The sequence below is a fragment of the Pinus tabuliformis genome, chromosome 5_1, assembly GCF_031772625.1.
Source record: "Pinus tabuliformis cultivar Carrire ecotype Pingquan chromosome 5_1, CPIR1, whole genome shotgun sequence".
Taxonomy (NCBI): domain Eukaryota; kingdom Viridiplantae; phylum Streptophyta; class Pinopsida; order Pinales; family Pinaceae; genus Pinus; species Pinus tabuliformis.
This window is the reverse complement of record NC_142305.1, coordinates 510,123,165-510,144,001: the sequence shown is the minus strand read 5'-3', so window position 1 is coordinate 510,144,001 and position 20,837 is coordinate 510,123,165. Positions and strand designations below refer to the sequence as shown.

At 38.3% G+C, this 20,837-nt stretch overlaps 2 long non-coding RNA genes across 2 annotated transcripts; both read right to left on the bottom strand.

Annotated features, from left to right (window-relative positions):
• Positions 1-262: 262 nt before the first annotated feature.
• LOC149165721 (uncharacterized) lies at positions 263-1,794 on the bottom strand. Its single transcript, XR_016260348.1, has 5 exons — positions 1,752-1,794; positions 1,489-1,543; positions 1,280-1,323; positions 884-1,141; positions 263-695 (listed from the first exon to the last, which is right to left on the bottom strand). It is a non-coding gene; the product is annotated as an uncharacterized LOC149165721 (long non-coding RNA).
• Positions 1,795-2,014: 220 nt separating this feature from the next.
• LOC149165720 (uncharacterized) lies at positions 2,015-3,251 on the bottom strand. Its single transcript, XR_016260347.1, has 2 exons — positions 2,949-3,251; positions 2,015-2,056 (listed from the first exon to the last, which is right to left on the bottom strand). It is a non-coding gene; the product is annotated as an uncharacterized LOC149165720 (long non-coding RNA).
• Between the last annotated feature and the right edge of the window lie 17,586 nt (positions 3,252-20,837).

Sequence of the window (20,837 nt, the reverse complement as noted above, 5' to 3'; positions counted from 1 at the left end):
AGTGGAGGATTTAAGGATGGGCTTTAGGCAGAGTACATCAGTTGAACTTAGGGATACAAACTGTCAGAAACCTAGTCTTTATCATAGCTGTATAGCTTGTATGTTAAGTATGCGTATGCTATTACTCTGGGAAAGAAAAGTAAAATTATTGATCAAATACCTCCAAGTGTTGTTTAATCCTCAACATGAGATATGCCATATTAATTAGTTGACTCCATATTCCAGAGCCAATGTTTGGAGCCTGATGAAATTCCATTGGCTCAATCCCTTGTTTGCCATGGGATACAAGAAGACTTTAGAGCTTGATGACGTACCAAGTGTTGCAGGCAAGGATACTGCTGAAGAGTCATATCGAGGACTTGAAACCAACTGGTGCTGCCAAAAGGTCGAGACAAATATACAGAACCCATCAATGCTAAAGGCCATCCTGTCATCTGTTTGGAAGGGAATGATAATCAATGCTTTGTTTGCAGCCATATTTAGCTGTGCAACATATATAGGTCCATATCTGATAAACTTGTTCGTAGAGTACTTGGGAGGAACAGAGCATTTTTCCTATGAAGGCTATGTGCTGGCCTCTGTTTTCTTTGGTGCAAAGATGATTGAGTCATTGGCCCAGAGACAATGGTATTTTGGAGCCCAGCAGCTTGGGAAACCATATATCTACGTAGGCTCCAAGAGCTGAGAAGGGTTGCCTATGCAAACAGAAAGATCATAGCATCATTATTCTCTAAATCATAGAAAATCATATGTACATCCACACAGTCATCTAAATGATTTAAGTAGGCCTAAAGCAACCAGAGATTGTAGCAAATATGACAGCCCCATAAGAAAGAAAAGCCTAAAAGGCAAGTTACTAGGAATTGGATTCAGATGTACATACAGATCTGCCAGATTTAATCCTCAACATGAGATATGCCATATTAATCAGTTGACTCCATATTCCAGAGCCAATGTTTGGAGCCTGATGAAATTCCATTGGCTCAACCCCTTGTTTGCCATGGGATACAAGAAGACTTTAGAGGTTGATGACGTACTGCCCTGGACCAAAACTATTGGTGTGAACAACAGCAGAGTTTGGAATAAATGACCGCATTGCACCAGTTAAAAATTCTAAATCTGATGGACCCCAGATGTTAACCTGTTAAAACATAGGAACCTACAAATTTTAGAACATGATAAATTTTCACTAGTATAAGGATGTCTTAATACTTTAGTGTTCAATTTGACCTCCTAGAAAAAATCTTCCAACGTAAAAGAGGGCATAAAATTTGCTTACTGTCATTGCATCATCCCCTATGCCAGCCATCGTCAGGAGAAGACCTGCAAAGCACGATCATGGTGTAATTCCATTTGTGATTGCTTGAGAAAATCATAATCTAGGTATAGACACCAATTCAAAAGAAAAAGATCACTCTTGTTGCCTGCATATCAACCCTAGTTCTGCGTACAATAGATAAAAACTGACCAAATATTCCGACAACTAACCTGGAATGCCACCCGCAGTTTCTGAGCAAACCAGGGTAAGAAATATGTGATCTAACTGAGAGCCAACCCTTATAGGTTATCAGTCCATGTGCATAATAATCTTATCAAATCTAAGAGCGTGATATTTTGCTATTGGGTGTCTAACGGCTCAAGTAAACTTGAACATTTTATCTTACAGAGAAGGCAGACACATTAAGAAAACAATGATTTATAAAGCTGTATATAAGTGATCCAAATAAAACTAATTCAAAAGCACAGCTTACTCTTGATAGCTTGAATTTGTGTTCAGCAGAGAAGCGTTGCAGCTATAAGAAAATGAATTTCTGAATTTACTTACCTTGGTTTGGAAATTAACCTCCGGGGGCTTGAAGGGGTAATCTGGAGGAAAGTGGATCATAACAAAGAAAACCCCTCCAGCGTAAGGGCTCTCAGTTGGGCCCATTATGGTTGCCTGCCAATGAAATAAATCTTCGCCAACAGGCCCTGCACTGCAGGAAGTGGGGGGATCCCTCTGCAAGTCCTGGAGTTCTTTTTGAATGCGCTTGCTGGCCATGTCTTACTGGAGTTCCTTCAGCAAATACAACCAAAAAAGAATCAGTTCCGCTCAGATCCAGTTAAAAAGCCATAAAGCAAACCACCCCTTTCCCCAACCCGCAACAAAGTCCCCCGCCATTTTCCAAAAACCCAATAACCTGCGGGGCTGTGAAAATGGAGATGCTATTACTAACATCGATATAGAAAAATAAGTGTTTGCCGGTTAGACTGTTGAGCAAAGGTGATTTGTGGAGGCAAATAATGAGTGATGGATTGGCAAAGATGGAAAACCGTTTTGCAGTTGTAAAGAGAAATTGATCAATTTCATGAAGACATAAGGGCACGTAGCACAAATATTGCCCAACAAATTGGCAGAGATCCTGAGCAGTCTGACTAAACAGATTCATAGTAGCAGATAAGATAAAGATCGGCTGCACCAAGGCTAACTAGAGCTAAGATGAATCGATGATCAGCTCATCCGGAGACGGTTAGAAACTGAAAAACAAGTTCAGCATAACACAGAGGCAAAGGAAGATAATGAAAGCAGAAGCCAAAGAGATTCACTGGTAGATAGAACGAGTGAATCAAATAAGGGGCGGCCCTTGCTAAGTCAAAATAGAACACAATACCCACATAGCAGAGCATGTACATTAGTAACCTATTGGGCATCTAAATAAGGAGATCTTGGTCATAAATGAAAAAATATATATATCCATAAAATAAAGCATACATTATAGCTTGAAGTGATCTGAACAGGACTGTCAAAACATAAAATCGCATCTTAATCATACATACATTATAGGTTAAAGGGATACTGGAGAGGAGAATCTAAGACCAAATACCAATACCCACATACTTCAATATTATACATATTAGCCATCAAAACAGCAAGAGTATGAAACTGCTAAAATATGAGAGAAACCCACCTGGTGAATCGGCTGAACCAGAGCACCAACCACAGCACAAGGTCACCAAAGGCTCAAAATCTGCAGAAAACAATACCCACCCAACGCCTCAATAATGACAAACTGCAGGATATAAAGGACAGTCCACCGGTTAAAGAAATGCGGGCAACCCAGTATTCAATTAGGAAAGATACACAACGAAGGAGAGGAAAGAATCACACCGCCTGCTCTTCAAATGCTTCGCACAAAACCAAGGTCCTCCAGGTGAATGGCCCATTCTCACTCGTGGGCTTGATGAATCTGTCATCAATTCTCTCCCAGCTTTCAAATACAGTAGAGGTGATGGCCTGGTACACGATAATGAATGCGCAGTTCGCCTGAGTGAATTTCAAGATGACGAGAATCTCAGGCTTCTTCCCAAATGCACACATGCTTTTCATCTGCCCTGCATTGATATGTGGCTCAGTACCCATTCAAACTGCCCTCTCTGCCGTGCCAATATCGTAGCCTTGGTTCCTACCCCTGTGGAAGGAGTAGAGATTCCGTCTGAGGAAGTTTCTGAATCCACTGTCGATTCTCCATTGCAAAACCCATATGAAAACGGGCAAGGGATGGCCATTGAAGCTCCGACTGAAATGGCCACATCGCATATCCGAGCACAGAGTGACTTGGTCAGGAAGCATGGGAGAAACAACAGCACATCTCAATGCAAAGAGCTTTCAAATGCTTCGCACAAAACCGCCGAGCCGCTAGGCGGACACGTCCCGCCATGCAAACCTTGACCATACGGCCGACACCTGCCAAAGAACAAGCAAACGTTAGCATATGTACCGAGCTTTACTAAACCGCATACCGGGCAGAAAGAGCTTCGGGTCAATGGAAACTAAGGAAATTGATTCCGTAACAGATGAAAAGAAAGCTCCATTGCGGAGGGAAGACCTGGGCATTTAGATAGAAGCTATGGAACGATGGAACCTATGACTGCATAAGATCATATAGGAATCTTAATCATTCATTGGATAGGATGGCGAAATAAACCAAAAAGCAATTAATCTCATTGGAGTCTATAGGTAAGTCGACCCCATGGAGCAAATACTGGAAGAGTAAATATTCGCCTGTGAAATTCTTTATTAAGACATTGGATGGAAATTTAAGAGTTATTCGTCCTGTAAATTAGATTCTATATACAATATGTGTAATGCATAGATATAGACTCATTTATCTACACATTGATTATTCACGAGGAGCCGGATGAGAAGAAACTTTCATGTCCGGTTCTGGATTAGAGATGGGATCAAAATACTATTAACCATCGACTATAACCCAAAAAGAACAAAATTTCGTAAACAACATAGGGGAAGAATGAAAGGAGTATCTTACCGCGGCAATCGCATTTGTTTCGGTAGATTCGCTCTTCAAGCACTTGAACCCGCTTGGATCACATCTGGGCAGATAGAAGCCGGACGAAGAACGATTAATCGTTATGCCCGTTGTGGCAGAAAAATATGGGTACGTATATTTCCCGACAAACCTATTACAATGAGACCTGCAGAAACACGTATGGGTTCCGCGAAAGGATCTCCCGAATATTGGGTATCTGTCATCAGACCAGGTCGAATACTTTATGAAATGGGCGGAGTATCCGAAACCGTCGCTAGAGCAGCTGCTAGAATAGCTGCATACAAAATGCCTATACGTACTCAATTTGTTACTACTTAACCCAACCCATCCATACAGAATCAAAGAGTTATTTTAGGTGGAAGAAGATTACTAGTTCGTAAGAACTCTTCCTTTTTTTTTCATGTTATCTGCCGAGGTAAAAAATATTTTGGAGGAAAAATGATTCAGTCTCAAACTTATTTGAATATAGCGGATAACAGTGGAGCCCGAAAAATAATGTGTATTCGAGTTCTAGGAGCAAGTAATCGTAAATGCGCTCATATAGGTGATGTTATCATTGCTATAATTAAAGAAGCAGTACCTAACATGCCCCTGGAAAAATCGGAAGTAGTTAGAGCCGTAGTTATACGCACCTGTAAAGAATTTGAACGTGACAATGGAATGATGATACGATCTGATGACAATGCAGCCGTTGTCATTGATCAGGAAGGAAATCCAAAAGGAACTCGAGTTTTTGGTCCGGTTGCTCAGGAATTGAGACAATTGAATTTCACGAAAATAGTTTCATTGGCTCCCGAAGTATTATAAGTACTGATAGATCTTGTAAGAATCTTTGACTTAAGGTTCATCAAATGGTACATGGATCAATTAAATTCATTGCACCTCAAGCATATTCCTCAAAGAAGATCGAACATGCCTTTTATATCGAGACCAGGAATTCCTAAGAATTCGTTCGTCATGGGTAACGATACTATTACCAATCTAATTACTTCTATAAGAAACGCTGACATGGTAGAAAAAGGAACGGTTCGAGTAACAGCTACTAATATTACCAAGAACATTGGAAGGATCCTTTTACGAGAAGGTTTTATAGAAGATGTTAGGGAACATCAGGAAGGCCAAAAATATTTTTTGATATCGACTTCAAAATATCGGAGAAGGAAGAAAAGGACATATATGACCACGTCAAAGCATACCAGCAAACCTGGTTTGAGAATTTATTCTAATTATCGAGAAATTCCAAAAGTTCTAGGTGGAATGGGGATCGTAATTCTTTCTACTTCCCAAGGAATTTTGATGGATCGAGAAGCTCGACAGAAAAAAATTGGAGGAGAAATTTTATGTTATGTATGGTAATTAATCCAAATGTTGTCCAAAAATATTTATTCTGTAAGATATCCCCATAGTATGAAAAGTCGTAGCAAGTCGAGACACCATTCATCTTCATCCAAGCACGTTAGTCAAGTTTTTGAATCAAAAGAGGAGGAGATTCGATGAAGAAACAGAATCTGATCCATGCGGAAGGTTTGGTTACTGAATCACTCCCCAACGGTATGTTTCGAGTTCTGACAGATAATGGATGTCAGATTCTGACTCATATTTCGGGTAGGATTCGACGTAATTCCGTACGAATACTACCAGGAGATAGGGTCAAGGTCGAATTAAGTGCTTATGATTTAACCAAAGGACGTATAATATATAGACTTAGCAACAAATCTTCAAACGATTGAATCACCTTTTGAACATCCGATAGGGATCGAGAATCACAGATGAAACAGACTCTCTGTCTCAGGAAACAAAATGTAATATGAGCAAATTGGAGGGTCACAAATATGAAAATTCGTGCTTCTATTCGTAGAATTTGTGGAAAATGTCGACCAATTCGTAGACGGAAACGAGTTATGATAATTTGTTCTAATCCGAGACATAAGCAAAAACAGGGGTAATCCTCTTCTATATCAATTAATGGATCTAGTGGTAAAATAGATTTCGATATGCATTTTTCGAACTGAACTCATAATGATTAATATGTCAAAAACTATAAAAAGAATTGGTTCACGTAGGAATGAACATCGAGTACTCAAAGGAGTTATTTACGTTCAAGCAAGTTTTAACAATACCATAGTGACTGCTACAGATGTACGGGGACAAGTTCTTTCTTGGTCTTCTGCTGGTGCCTGTGGATTCAAAGGTACAAGGAGAGGTACACCATTTGCTGCCCAGACTGCAGCAGAAAATGTTATTCGTGCATTAATGGATCGGGGTATGGAACGAGTAGAAGTTATGATAAGTGGCCCTGGTCGAGGGAGAGATACAGCATTACGAACCATTCGTAGAAGTGGCATACTATTAAGTTTTGTACGTGACGTAACCCCTATGCCACATAATGGATGTAGACCTCCCAAAAAGAGACGTGTGTAAGAATTGAATGAATTTCAAGAGAAAGAAATGATTTAATGATCTGATCAAATATTCTTGGTATGATTCGAGATGAAATCTCAGTCTCTATTCAGACACTACGATGGAAATGCATCGAATCCAGAGCATACAGTAAGCGTCTTCATTATGGCCGTTTTGCTCTATCCCCGCTCCGCAAAGGTCGAGCCGATACAATAGGCATCGCAATGCGAAGAGCTTTACTTGGAGAAGTAGAAGGAACATGTATCACACGTGTAAAATTAGAGAACATAAAACATGAATATTCCGCGATAATAGGTATTGAAGAATCAGTACATGACATTTTGATGAATCTAAAAGAAATTGTATTTAGAAGTGACTCGTACGGAATCCGAGAAGCTTCTATTTATATTGTTGGACCCAGAAATGTAACTGCTCAAGATATCATATTACCCCCTTCTGTGAAAATAATTGATACTACACAACATATAGCTAGACTTACTAAATCAATTACTTCTGATATCAGATTACAAATTGAAAAAAATCGCGGATATATTATACATAGTCCAAATAATTATCAGGACGGAATTTTTCCTATAGATGCTGTTTTTATGCCTGTTCGCGATGCGAATTATAGTATTCATTCCTATGGGAGCGGAAATGAAATACGAGAAGTCCTTTTCCTGGAAATATGGACTAAGGAAGACCAAAGACCAAGCATATACCTATCAAATATCATTTTCTTCGGGAACAAGTGCTTGAACAAAAGGTCAAGTTGGAGTATGTTCCTTCTAAGGAACAAGTTGTTGATATACTCACCAAACCATTGCCCAGGGAGACCTTTGAATACCTCAGGCAAAAGCTGGGGGTAGTTGATGCATCATCTTGTTGTTGAATCTCATCTGTTTCAGAGATTGTTGGTTGTACGTGATTTTAATGAAGGGTATCCGCGTACATACGCTTGTTTATGAAGATACAGGCGCATATATTTTGATTTGAAGATATTCTGTGGGCCAGGCTCTGAATGAAAAGAGTCTAATATGGGTCTGACAGAGACCATCTGGCACAGCTTCAGGGGGAGCATATTAACTTCTAATAATGCATTGTTGGCATTACCTTAGAAGCTCTTGGTTCGTGTACACAAGCTGTTTTGGTTAGATCAGGTGCAGAAGGAGAACAGAAGGAGATCATGGTTGCTGATCTGAAAAGTGGTTGTTGATATTAGTCATTGGTGACTTTCATAAGTCTTGCTCTTGATACTTGGTCTCTATGTCATGTATCTCTTGGGTAATGGTGTCAAGGTCATGTAACGGCCTATCTTGGTTTCCCCACTATGCCTGGGATGAAGATGTAATGTTCTTGTTTTATCATATGTAAACTTTTGATGTATCCCCACTTGGTTTGTTTTATCATATGTAAACTTTTGATGTATCCCCACTTGGTTGGGTGGATGAGTCAATTCTAGTATATCCCACTTGGTTGGGAAATGGATGTATGTATGAGTCCTTGGTGATAGGAAGGTCATTGATGATAGAGTCATGTTCTTCTTATAGAACATATTTTTGTAGATCTTGCCTACAGTCAGGGGGAGCATGAACAACACAACTCAGCAAGAGCAGAGCTTTCAGCATGTAGCATGGACAGATTGGTACACCTTGGCATATACAAAGGGGGAGCTCATTCAGAGATTTCAGCAGGTACTCAGAGGAAGCATGGACAGAGTGGTACTTCTTGGCATATACAAAGGGGGAGCTCATTCAGAGATTTTAGCAGGTACTCAGGGGGAGTATGGGCAGTGAATGTTCATCTAGGAAAGAGATTATCTTGGTCTGCCCTTTTGCCTTGATGTCAAAGGGGGAGAGTGATTGGTTGTTGTTGCCATCAAGTCCAAAGGGGGAGATTGTTGGCATTATGATACATATGTTGTACTTGATGGCAACCCACTCATCTCAGATGATAAATTATACTGCAACAAAGTTCACGCACTTTCATGAAGATAAAAGTTTCTTTCATGTAGAGAAAAGTTCACGCACTTTCATGAAGATAAAAGTTTCTTTCATGTAGAGAAAAGTTCACGCACTTTCATGAAGATAAAAGTTTCTTTCATGTAGAGAAAAGTTCACACACTTTCATGCAGAGAAAAGTTTCTTTCATGTAGAGAAAAATTCACGCACTTTCATGTAGAGAAAAGCTCCCTTCATGCAAGAGAAAAGTTCACGCACTTTCATGCTTGGTTCATGGTATTAGTCTGACAGTTTTTGTTCCAATGGTTTTGGTCCGTGGTATTTCATCCAAAAGTGTTGATCTCACGCACTTTCATGGTTGTTTCATGGTATTAGTCCGACAGTTTTTGATCCTATGGTTTTGGTCCATGGTATTGCATCCAAAAGTGTTGATCCCAAGTATTGGGTCCGTGGTATTGTGTTATTATGGTTTTGGACCGTGGTATTGTGAAAGGCCTAAGACTATAAAAGAGGAAGCATATCAGTTGGCAAAGTATCATCTGAATTATTGAATATCTGATAAAGTGCTAGATCTGGAATACCGTGGTTGGGTTATGGTGCAGATCTGGATGTGAACTAAAGAGGGATCTCACTGGTTGATGGAGAACAAGATCTAAGGATAGATCGGGATCAAATGGTTTATATTGGTGAAGTTGCGGAATTTTCTTGAAGTATTTGTTGGCTGCCTTTTATCTATTTGCTGCAGAGTTCTGGGTTTAGATTACTGGTATTGCTTTTCTGTTTACAGCATTCTGAGAAGTTGGGTGATTCATTGGTTGATTTCATAAGGAGTTTGGTTGATTCACATGTACTTGATGATTATTTGATGTTCTTGGATCTAGTCTGAAAATTAATAAAACGTGGTCCTTAAAGAAGTAGAAGAGAAAAGGGGGTTGTAGCTCCCTTCCAGGAGAAACTGGAAAACGAGAGAGGGTTGTAGCTCTCTGCAGGTTGCAGCCTGCGTACTGGTAAATGAATGCACCAGTACAAATCATTGTAAAAGAAGTTTCTAATTGAAAGAAGATAGAGACATATTGCAGCAGGTGGTTTTCACCCACATTGGGTTTCCACCTTATTTCTGGTGTTCTTTGGTGTGATTATCTGTTTTTCTTGTTCTTGTTCATTATCATATGGTACTGACATACAAACTAATGATCAATATCTAAAGAATAAATTAAAGTATATTGAAAGGAATTTGATAATACTGATTCACCCCCCCCCCCTCTCAGTGTTATTTCCAACAAATATTTCACAATTGAGGGCTAAGCCCCCTGCTGCTGACAAGCAATCGGTAGCAGCAGCATGAAGATTTATGACATCGCCTAAAACTGTGCGCCTGCTACTGACACGTAAAATCCATGCAAAAGGTAATACTTGTGTGTTGGAGCGAACCCTTCGTGCTCTAATACTTTTAGAGTCGTCGCATTTCCGGAGGTTTACGGTTCTCGCACTGCCTCAGGAGGGCACGGACTTATTTTATTGAATATAATGAACATGGACAGATCTTGTATTGTATTACAATGGAATATGGATGCTGAGGATAACTATGAATTATATTTTTGTTTTGTTAGCTTCTTGTAGTTGTCTTCAACTCTCTTGTTGATAACCCTTACGAGCACGCGCAACCTGCCTCCTAAATGGCGGAAGTTACCCCAATCTACATTTTTATTTTTCCATTTAAATGGTGGTTTATGGCCGACCTTTTATAGTAGCTTAGCACTGTAACTTTTATACTCTATGATCTACTCTGTAATTTATTTCATTTTGTAAAACAATTTTTCTCAAGAGGACACGTACAAGTTTTCTTTTGGCTCTATATTTACTTTAAAAACATTATATACACAATTCCCTATTTTTCATATGTGCCTGTCAGTTAAATGATAATATCATTGATGTACTTTCTTTTTGCTCACGCTCTCTCTCTAGTTTCATGGTACTGCGTTATGCTTGTGTTGTGCTCCTTGTTTTGCTAGTAATTTCCTGAAGGATTTACTTAAAATGTGATTCTAAACTACTAGTAGCGTCCAACATTCCTATTACCACATATGCACAAATTTATTTATTTACTAGACTCCTGCTAGTAATGGAAAAGAGACTCTTTATAGCAATCTCAAAGTGGCTAAATCGCAATGATTAACCAATGTTTAATTATTAATTTGTGATCCTTATCTTATTATACAATTTTTAATTTACTTTATGATTAGTAAGTTGCTTCAGATTCGCATATTTATTTATGCTCTTCCAAGGGTTTTTGTTTTTTAGCTATGGGAAATGACGAGTTTCATCAACTTCTCCCTTTTAGCAACCCATGGACATGTATTAATTTTTTTATTGATTAGTTTCTCTCTTACAGATAATGCCAACAAGATTCTACTATTCTACTACCATTAGTAGGGAAGCTCACTCAAACTCGACACGTCAAGTATTATGCAAACTCGACACATCAAGTATTAAAGCTCCGAACCAGATAACAGCTACTAGTCCCTCGTATAGGCCTTATAAATCGTTCTCAGATGTGATCGAAGGCAAAGAGGGAAGATTTCGTGAAAATTTACTAGGCAAACGAGTTGATTATTCAGGTCGTTCCGTTATTGTGGTGGGTCCCTTTCTATCATTGTACCAATGTGGATTACCCTCAGAAATAGCAATAGAGCTTTTTCAAGCATTTTTAATTCGTAGTCTCATCGGACGACATATTGCTCCCAACCTAAGAACTGCTAAAAGTATGATTCGAGATAAGGGACCCATTGTATGGGAAGTACTTCAAGAGGTTATGCAAGGACATCCCATATTGTTGAATCGAGCACCTACCTTACACAAATTGGGAATACAAGCGTTTCAACCTATTTTAGTAGAAGGACGTGCCATTCGTTTACATCCATCGGTTTGTGGGGGATTTAATGCAGACTTCGACGGAGATCAGATGGCTGTCCATGTACCTTTATCTCTGGAAGCTAGAGCAGAAGCTCGTTTACTCATGTTTTCTGAGACAAATCTTTTGTCTCCAGCTATCGGGGATCCTATTTCTATACCGACTCAGGATATGCTTCTTGGACTTTATATATCAACGGTCCAAAATAGTCAAGGTATTTATGGGAATAGGTACCATCCGTATCACTCGGAAAATAAAAGCTTTTCTTGTAAGAAACCTTCCTTTTATAGTTATGATGATGTGCTCAGAGCTTACCGACAGAAACGAATTGACTTATACAGCCCCTTATGGCTCCGGTGGGGGGAAGTGGATTTACGTATCATTACCTCAGTAAACCAAGAAGCCCCTATCGAAGTTCAATACGAATCTTTGGGTACTTTCCACGAAATCCATGAACATTATCGAGTAAGAAAAGGTAGAATGGGAGAAATCCTTAATATATACATTCGAACAACTGTTGGTCGTACTCGTTTCAATCGAGAAATGGAAGAAGCCATACAAGGGTTTGCCTGTTCTGAACACCCAAATAAATCACTACCAGCTCTCAGGATCTAATGTTATTGATCTTATGATTTTTTCATTAGTGCAGATATAGAGATCGAGGAAGCCTTCGAATAACCGGCTTGAACCCATTGCTTAATCCTGCTCATGAAAATATGGAGATTTTTCCTTATGAAGGAACGAACTAGATTGCCCTTTGATAATTTGCCCTTTTATAATAAAGTGATGGATAAAACTGCCATTAAAAAGCTTATTAGCAGATTAATAGATCACTTCGGAATGACATATACATCACATATCTTGGATCAACTCAAGACTTCGGGTTTTCAACAAGCTACTGATACAGCTATTTCATTAGGAATTGATGATCTTTTAACAGCGCCTTCCAAAGGATGGCTCGTCCAAGATGCGGAGCAACAAGGTTCTGTTTCGGAGAAACAGAATCATTATGGGAATGTACACGCAGTGGAAAAATTACGTCAATCGATTGAGATATGGTATGCTACCACTGAATATTTGAGAAAAGAAATGAATCCGAATTTTAGCATGACTGATCCCTTAAATCCAGTACATGTGATGTCCTTCTCAGGAGCTAGGGGAAGTACATCTCAGGTTCACCAATTAGTAGGTATGAGAGGATTAATGTCAGATCCTCAAGGAAAAATCATCGATCTACCCATTCGACGGAATTTACGCGAAGGGCTCTCTTTAACGGAATATATTATTTCCTGTTATGGGGCTCGTAAAGGAGTTGTGGATACTGCTGTACGAACAGCAGATGCTGGATACCTCACACGTAGACTTGTTGAAGTAGTTCAACACATTGTAGTACGTAGAACAGATTGTGGCACTATCCAAGGTATTTTCGTAAGTCCCATTCGAGGTCGAGAGAGGGACAGAAATGAAATTGTTGTACGAACACAAATACTGATTGGCCGTGTGCTAGCAGACGATGTATATATAAATAGGAGATGCATTGCCACGCGCAATCAGGATATTGGAGTTGGACTTGCCAATCAATTAATAAACCTTCGAACACAACCAATATATATACGAACCCCCTTTACTTGCAAGAGTATATCTCGGATTTGTCAATTATGTTATGGTCGGAGTACTACTCACAGTCACTTGATTGAATTAGGAGAAGCAGTAGGTATTATTGCGGGCCAATCCATTGGAGAACCAGGAACTCAACTAACACTAAGGACTTTTCATACCGGGGGGTATTTACTGGTGATATTGCAGAACATATACGAGCCCCTTTCAATGGAAAGATTGAATTCAATGAAAATTTGGTTTATCCCACACGTACACGTAATGGACATCCTGCTTATCTATGTCATAATAACTTATCCATTACTATTGATGGTCAGGATCAAGTACAGAACTTAACCATTCCACCACAAAGTTTGCTTTTGGTTCAGAATGATCAATATGTGGAATCGGAATAGCTTATTGCCGAGGTTCGTGCTAGAACATCTTCCTTCAAGGAAAAAGTTCGCAAAAATATATATTCTGACTTAGAAGGAGAAATGCACTGGAGTACCAATGTGTGTCATGCACCTGAATATGTACAGGGTAATGTTCATCCTATACTCAGGACGGGTTATCTATGGATATTATCGGGAGGTATATACGGATCCTGTGTAGTACCCTTTCCATTTCATAAGTATCAGGATCAAGTATATGTTCAACCTTTTGTTGCCAAACATCAATCACTTTCCGATTCTTACGTGGATCAAGTGGAACATAGATCAGGTGACTCAAATTGCTATGAGAAGGAAGAACAAATCTTCAGTTATTCAGAAACTGAAACTGATCGGACCATATCCAACAAGCATCGAGACTCTATTTATGTCTTTTACCCTAATAATTACAATATTAAGGGGAAAAAGCAAATGAATCGATTCATCGTCTCATTGCAGTGTGATAAAGAATGGGAAAAAAAAATAATACCTTGTCCTGATGCGATTCTTAGAATACCCAAAAGTGGTATTCTACAGAGAAATTCCAGTTTTGGATATTCTAACGTAGAACATGGAATACCTGATGGGTCGAATATGACAACACCGTTTTCCCTAGATTTATCGAGGGAAGGGGACAACTTGCAGATTCAAATTAGCTATTCTATTTCGTATGAAGACGGTGAACGAATCCAAGTAATGAGTGATATAAGTATTCCATTGGTTCGAACTTGTATAGGATTTGATTGGGAACAAATAGATTCTATAGAATCTGAGGCTTATGTTTCTCTTATTTCAGTAAGAACAAATAAGATCGTTAACAATATGGTTCAAATTAGCTTGATGAAATACCCCCCTTTTTTCATGGGGAGAAGGGACAATAAAACAAGTCCAAATTTGATGTTCCATAACAATTTGGACCACACTAATCTTTTATCTTCCAATGGGGCGAGTCAATTAATTAGTAAGCATCAAGGAATTATTTGTTCATTATCTAATGGGGAAGAAGACAGTGGATCTTTTATGGTTCTATCACCATCCGACTATTTTCGAATCGTTCTATTCAATGATTCTAAATGTTATGATACGGGAAATCAATCAAATAGAAAGGATCCTATGAGAAAAATCATTGAATTTTCAGGTCTCTTGGGTAATTTACATAGTATAACCAACCGTTTTCCATCCTCCCATTTTCTAACTTATAAAAAAGTATTATCAAAGAAACATTCCATTTTCCACAATTCTTTCAATACTTTCCAAGTACCTAAATATTATTTCATGGACGAAAATATGATAATTTATCATTTCGATCCGTGCAGGAACATCATTTCCAATCTATTGGGTCCAAATTGGTGCTCTTCCTCATCCGAATCCGAATTCTGCGAAAAAACATTTCCAGTAGTTAGTCTTGGACAATTGATTCCTGAAAGTGTATGGATATCCGAGGATGAACCACTCCCCGAATCTGGTCAAATTATAGCAGTTGATGAGGAATCTTTAGTCATTAGATCAGCTAAACCTTATTTGGCTACTCGAAAAGCAACTGTCCATAGTCATTATGGAAAAATTCTTGACAAAGGAGATACATTGATAACATTGATATATGAAAGGTTCAAATCCAGTGATATAATTCAAGGTCTTCCTAAAGTTGAACAATTGTTAGAAGCCCGTTTGAATAATTCAATATCAATGAATCTGAAAGAAAGTTTTGAAAATTGGACCGGAGATATGACAAGATTTCTTGGAAGTCTTTGGGGGTTATTCATAAGCGCTAGGATAACTATGGAACAAAGTCAGATTCATTTGGTCAATCAGATTCAAAAAGTTTACCGATCCCAAGGGGTACGAATTGGTGATAAGCATATAGAGGTTATTGTACGCCAAATGACATCGAAAGTCTTAATTTCAGAAGATGGAACGGCTAATGTTTTTTCACCGGGGGAACTCATTGTATTATCACGAGCACAGAGAATGGATCGTGCTCTGGAAGAGGCAATCTACTATCAAACCATGTTATTAGGAATAACAAGGGCATCTCTAAATACTCAAAGTTTTATATCCGAAGCGAGTTTCCAAGAAACTGCTCGGGTCTTAGCTAAAGCTGCTCTACAAGGTCGCATCGATTGGTTGAAAGGCTTGAAGGAAAATGTTATTCTCGGGGGGATGATACCTGCCGGTACTGGGCAACATATTCACCGTTCAGGGAAACGAAACGGAATAGATCCAAGAATAGGGAATAGGAATCTATTTAGCAACAAAGTGAAGGACATTTTATTTCATCATGACAAAGTAGATTTTTTTTCCTTTCAAGACAATTCTTACAAATATCACAATATATTAAAACAGCAATTAAAATAGTCTTGAGAAATAGTCTTGAGAAATAGATTTCTTGTTATGTTCATGAATATCTCTTCTATAATAGGAAGAATATCAAATATTCTATGAGTGAGAACGTTTCTATCACGTACTAGACAGACAAGCAATCTTTGAGATGTAATTGATTCCATTGGAATAATTAGATATTACGATACATTTTATTTCGCTATTTTGGGGAGGAAAGCGAACGAGAATGAGCAGAAGATATTGGAACATTGATTTGGAAGAGATGATGGAAGCAAGAGTTCATTTAGGGCATAAAACTAGGAAATGGAACCCTAAGATGGCACCTTACATTTTTACAGAGCGTAAAGATACTCATATTATAAATCTGGCTAAAACTGCTCGTTCTTTATCAGAAGCTTGTGATTTGCTGTTTGATATAGCAGGTAGAGGAAAACAATTCCTGATAGTCGGTACGAAATATCAAGCAACTGATTTAGTAGCATCAGCTGCTACAGAAGCTCGATGTCATTATGTAAATAGAAAATGGCTTGGTGGTATGTTAACTAATTGGTCTACTACAGAGACGAGACTTCAGAAGTTCAAGGATTTAAAAAAAGAACAAGATACGGGACGATTCAATCAACTTCCAAAAAAAGAAGCAGCTATGCTCAAGAGACAATTAGACCAATTGCAGAAATATCTAGGTGGGATTAGATATATGACAAGCTTACCCGATATTGCTATAATTACCAATCAACGAGAAGAATCCATTGCTCTTGGGGAATGTAGAACTTTGGGTATTCCGACAATTTGCTTGGTTGATACAGATTGTGATCCAGATCTCGTGGATATCCCAATTCCAGCCAATGATGATGGTATAGCTTCAATCCAATTGATCCTGAACAGATTAACGTCAGCAATTTGCGAAGGAAGGGCATTAAGGTCATTATAGCTATATGAAGGGCTAATAGAAAGTAATAAAAAAAATAAAAAAAAAGGGGGGGGAGGACCTGAGGATTTACTGAGTTGGCTGCTATTCCATCCAAGATCTCGTAAGAGGGAATTTCATTTATTGATTTGGTTGGCTGCTCCAAATTGAAAAATATTCTTAATGGAATACCCTTTTTATTATCTCGTGACATCAAAAATTCTGATGAGAGTGAAATAATTGAGGAATCTCTCATTTGACAAAAATAATTTATTTTCTTCTTTAAGTTCATCTTTACAAGGGGGTAATATGGATATGGATATCGTACGATCTCCTATTAGCACACTGAATCATATCTATGAGATATCCGGTGTGGAGGTGGGTCAACATTTTTATTGGCAAATAGGGGGGTTTCAAGTTCATGGACAGGTACTTCTAACTTCTTGGGTTGTAATTGCTGTCTTATTAGGTTCAGCTACCATAGCTGTTCGAGATCCACAAACCATTCCTACCGGTGGTCAAAATTTTGTTGAATATATTCTCGAATTTTTTCGGGACTTGACCAGAACTCAGATTGGGGAGGAAGAATATGGTCCCTGGGTTCCCTTTATTGGAACTATGTTTCTATTTATCTTTGTTTCTAACTGGTCAGGTGCTCTTCTTCCTTGGGGAATTCTAAAATTACCTCAGGGGGAGTTAGCCGCACCTACAAATGATATTAATACTACGGTTGCTATAGCTTTACTTACGTCAGTAGCATATTTCTATGCAGGTCTTACAAAGAAGGGGTTAGGTTATTTTGGTAAATATATTCAACCAACCCCAATACTTTTACCAATTAATATCTTAGAAGATTTTACAAAACCTTTATCACTTAGTTTTCGACTTTTTGGAAATATATTAGCTGACGAATTGGTAGTTGCTGTTCTTGTTTCTCCGGTACCTTTAATAGTTCCTATACCTGTAATGTTCCTGGGATTATTTACGAGCGGTATTCAAGCTCTGATCTTTGCAACTCTAGTTGCAGCTTATATAGGTGAATCCATGGAGGGTCATCATTAAATCACTGTCCAATCAGACATAATATTTTCTAAGTATCGTACCAACGCATGACTTGATATGTATGGTAGAAGCAAATCAGATTTCTTAGTAAAAAGAGCTTGGTAACAAGATTTAAGATCAGTTAACTACTTCTGTCCATTAGATCTCCAGATAGAGTGGATCCGATTGGTCCATTTGTATAGAAATATGATAATAGGATCGAACAGGTTCACTAATCGGAGTTGTTTGAGTAAAGAATGTACCGGCGTAGAACGATTAAATTTTTGTTCCCATTAAGGGGAGGATTTTTTCGAACGTGTTTACTTTGTATATAGTTCGTTTCATATATTAATCCATTTATATTGATTATAAGCCTTATAGATTATATGGATTAATATCACATCTATAGATGTGATATATAATGACTTATAGGCTCTTACGCAGTCTATTCTCTCTCCGTTATAAGAATTCATATGCCCAATAAAATGGAATCTTTATTTTGAATATTATGAAGAATAAATCTTTTTATGATGAAATATTTGCATAAGGGATACCCTATTCGTTGATATTATCACTTTGATATCATCAATAAATATTTTTGTTCTTAGTTGTTCGGAAGAAATCGTTCCATAATTTTACCATTGGTGAACACTCAATAGATGAAACTGTCGTATTATCAACTATTTCCCAACCTTAGTAAGAGGAGATTACCATGGATCCCTTAATTTCTGCTGCTTCCGTTATTGCTGCTGGATTATCTGTAGGGCTTGCTTCCATTGGACCTGGCGTTGGCCAGGGCACTGCTGCGGGCCAAGCTGTAGAAGGTATTGCGAGACAACCAGAAGCAGAAGGTAAAATACGAGGTACCTTACTGCTAAGTTTAGCTTTTATGGAAGCTTTAACTATTTATGGACTAGTTGTGGCCCTAGCACTTCTATTTGCGAATCCCTTTGTTTAATCCTGAAAAAAAAGATCCCTACACCTCGTCATTACATTAGTATTTCTCCAATAATTTACTTGTTAAACTGCAGGAGAGGCTGATCTGAATAATTAGCAAATGAATTATTCTTCCTATAACTATACTTCGGTCGGAAAGATTCATGACGCGTGCGGCAGGGAAGGGAGTGGATAGGGCAAGCAAATTCTTTTTATCCTTATAAAAGACCTGGGACTAAGTTAAGTATCCCAAATATTATTATCCAGAACTAGATAGGATCAAATAAGAAAATAACAAAATTCTGTAGAACATATCCTTATCTATGAGGGGAGAGCGTATGAAAAATGTAATTGATCCTTTCATTTCCTTGAGTTATTGGCCTTCCGCTGGGGGTTTCGGATCAAATACCAATATTTTAGAAACAAATATAATAAATTCAAGTGTGGTGCTTAGTGTACTGATCTATTTTGGAAAGGGAGTGTGTGCGAGTTGTATATTCGAATAATATGGCTGGGCCCAACCAGCTGCACTTTGGAGATAGAAAAGTGCATAATCTCAACGAATTACTTCTGAATGGGGAATAGCGAAGAACTATAGCATTTCGTAATTGATTGGGAAATGAACTCTTAGTTTATAACAACCAATGAGGGAGGACCACTAGAATGGTTAAAGCTGAACTGTTTGAAGTCTAAGCACAACTAACTGGGTATTCTTTCCACCGCTGTGTCAAGATGAGATGGATTCAAAGGCATAGTTGGAGATTGATCCGATATATAACATTCATATCAATGGAATAATTTGATCTATTTACTGAAAAATAGTCCCAATCTCCCATCCAATTTTAGTTCCAATGCTGAACTGACGACCTAAACAGAAGGGAATTTATTCGATAGAACAAAAAGGAGGAGGCACAAATTAATTGATTGAATGGAACGATTCAATTTTCATGAGGGAAGAAGAGGAGAGAAAAGGGGAAACAAAAACAACATAAAACTTTCTTGATAATTGCAAATCCCTTTTGCTGGAAGAGCCCTTCGGAGATCTCGGTCTTTTATAAATTGATTCTAATCTTCCGTAAACGGAACGGAAAGGGCAAGCTTGGTGTGAAGGGAACGTATACGTTCCTGGGGAATAAAAAAGAACTGAGCAGGAGAGCCGAATGAATCGAAAGATTCGTGTTCAGTTTGGGAAGAGATTATGAATTCGTGAAATTTGTGAATAGATAATCTACTTTCATTAAGTAATCTATTAGATAACCGTAAACAGAAAATATTGGAGACTATTCAGAATTCGGAAGAACTATGTAAAGGAGCTATCGATCAGCTCGAGAAAGCTCGGGCTTGCTTAAGGAACGTGGAAATGATAGCGGACGAAATCCAGGTAAATGGAAACTCCCAAATAGAACGAGAGAAAGAGGATCTCCTCAATACTGCTTCTGATAATTTGGAACAATTAGAGGATCCCAAGAATGAGACGATTTACTCCGAACAGCAAAGAGCATTTGACCAGATCCGACAACAAGTTTCTCGCCAAGCTTTACGAAGAGCTATAGGAACTTTGAATAGTCGTTTGAATACTGAGTTACATTTACGTACGATCGATCACAATATTGGCCTGCTTAGAACCATGATGAACACAAATGATTAGTTGTTATAGGTCCTATTTCTCAATAGATAATTAAAAAGGTTAAGGACCTATTTCTGAACAGATAATTAATAAGTGCTAATGGGAAGTATTAGACTCGACGAAATTAGTAGTATTATACGGAAACAGATCGAACAATATAACAACGAAGTAAGAGTTGGTAATCTTGGCACCGTACTTCAAGTAGGAGATGGCATTGCTCGTATTCATGGTCTTGATGAAGTAATGGCAGGGGAATTAGTGGAATTTGGAGATGGTACAGTAGGCATTGCCCTAAATTTGGGATCGGATAATGTTGGAGCTGTATTAATGGGCGATGGCTTGATGATACAAGAAGGTAG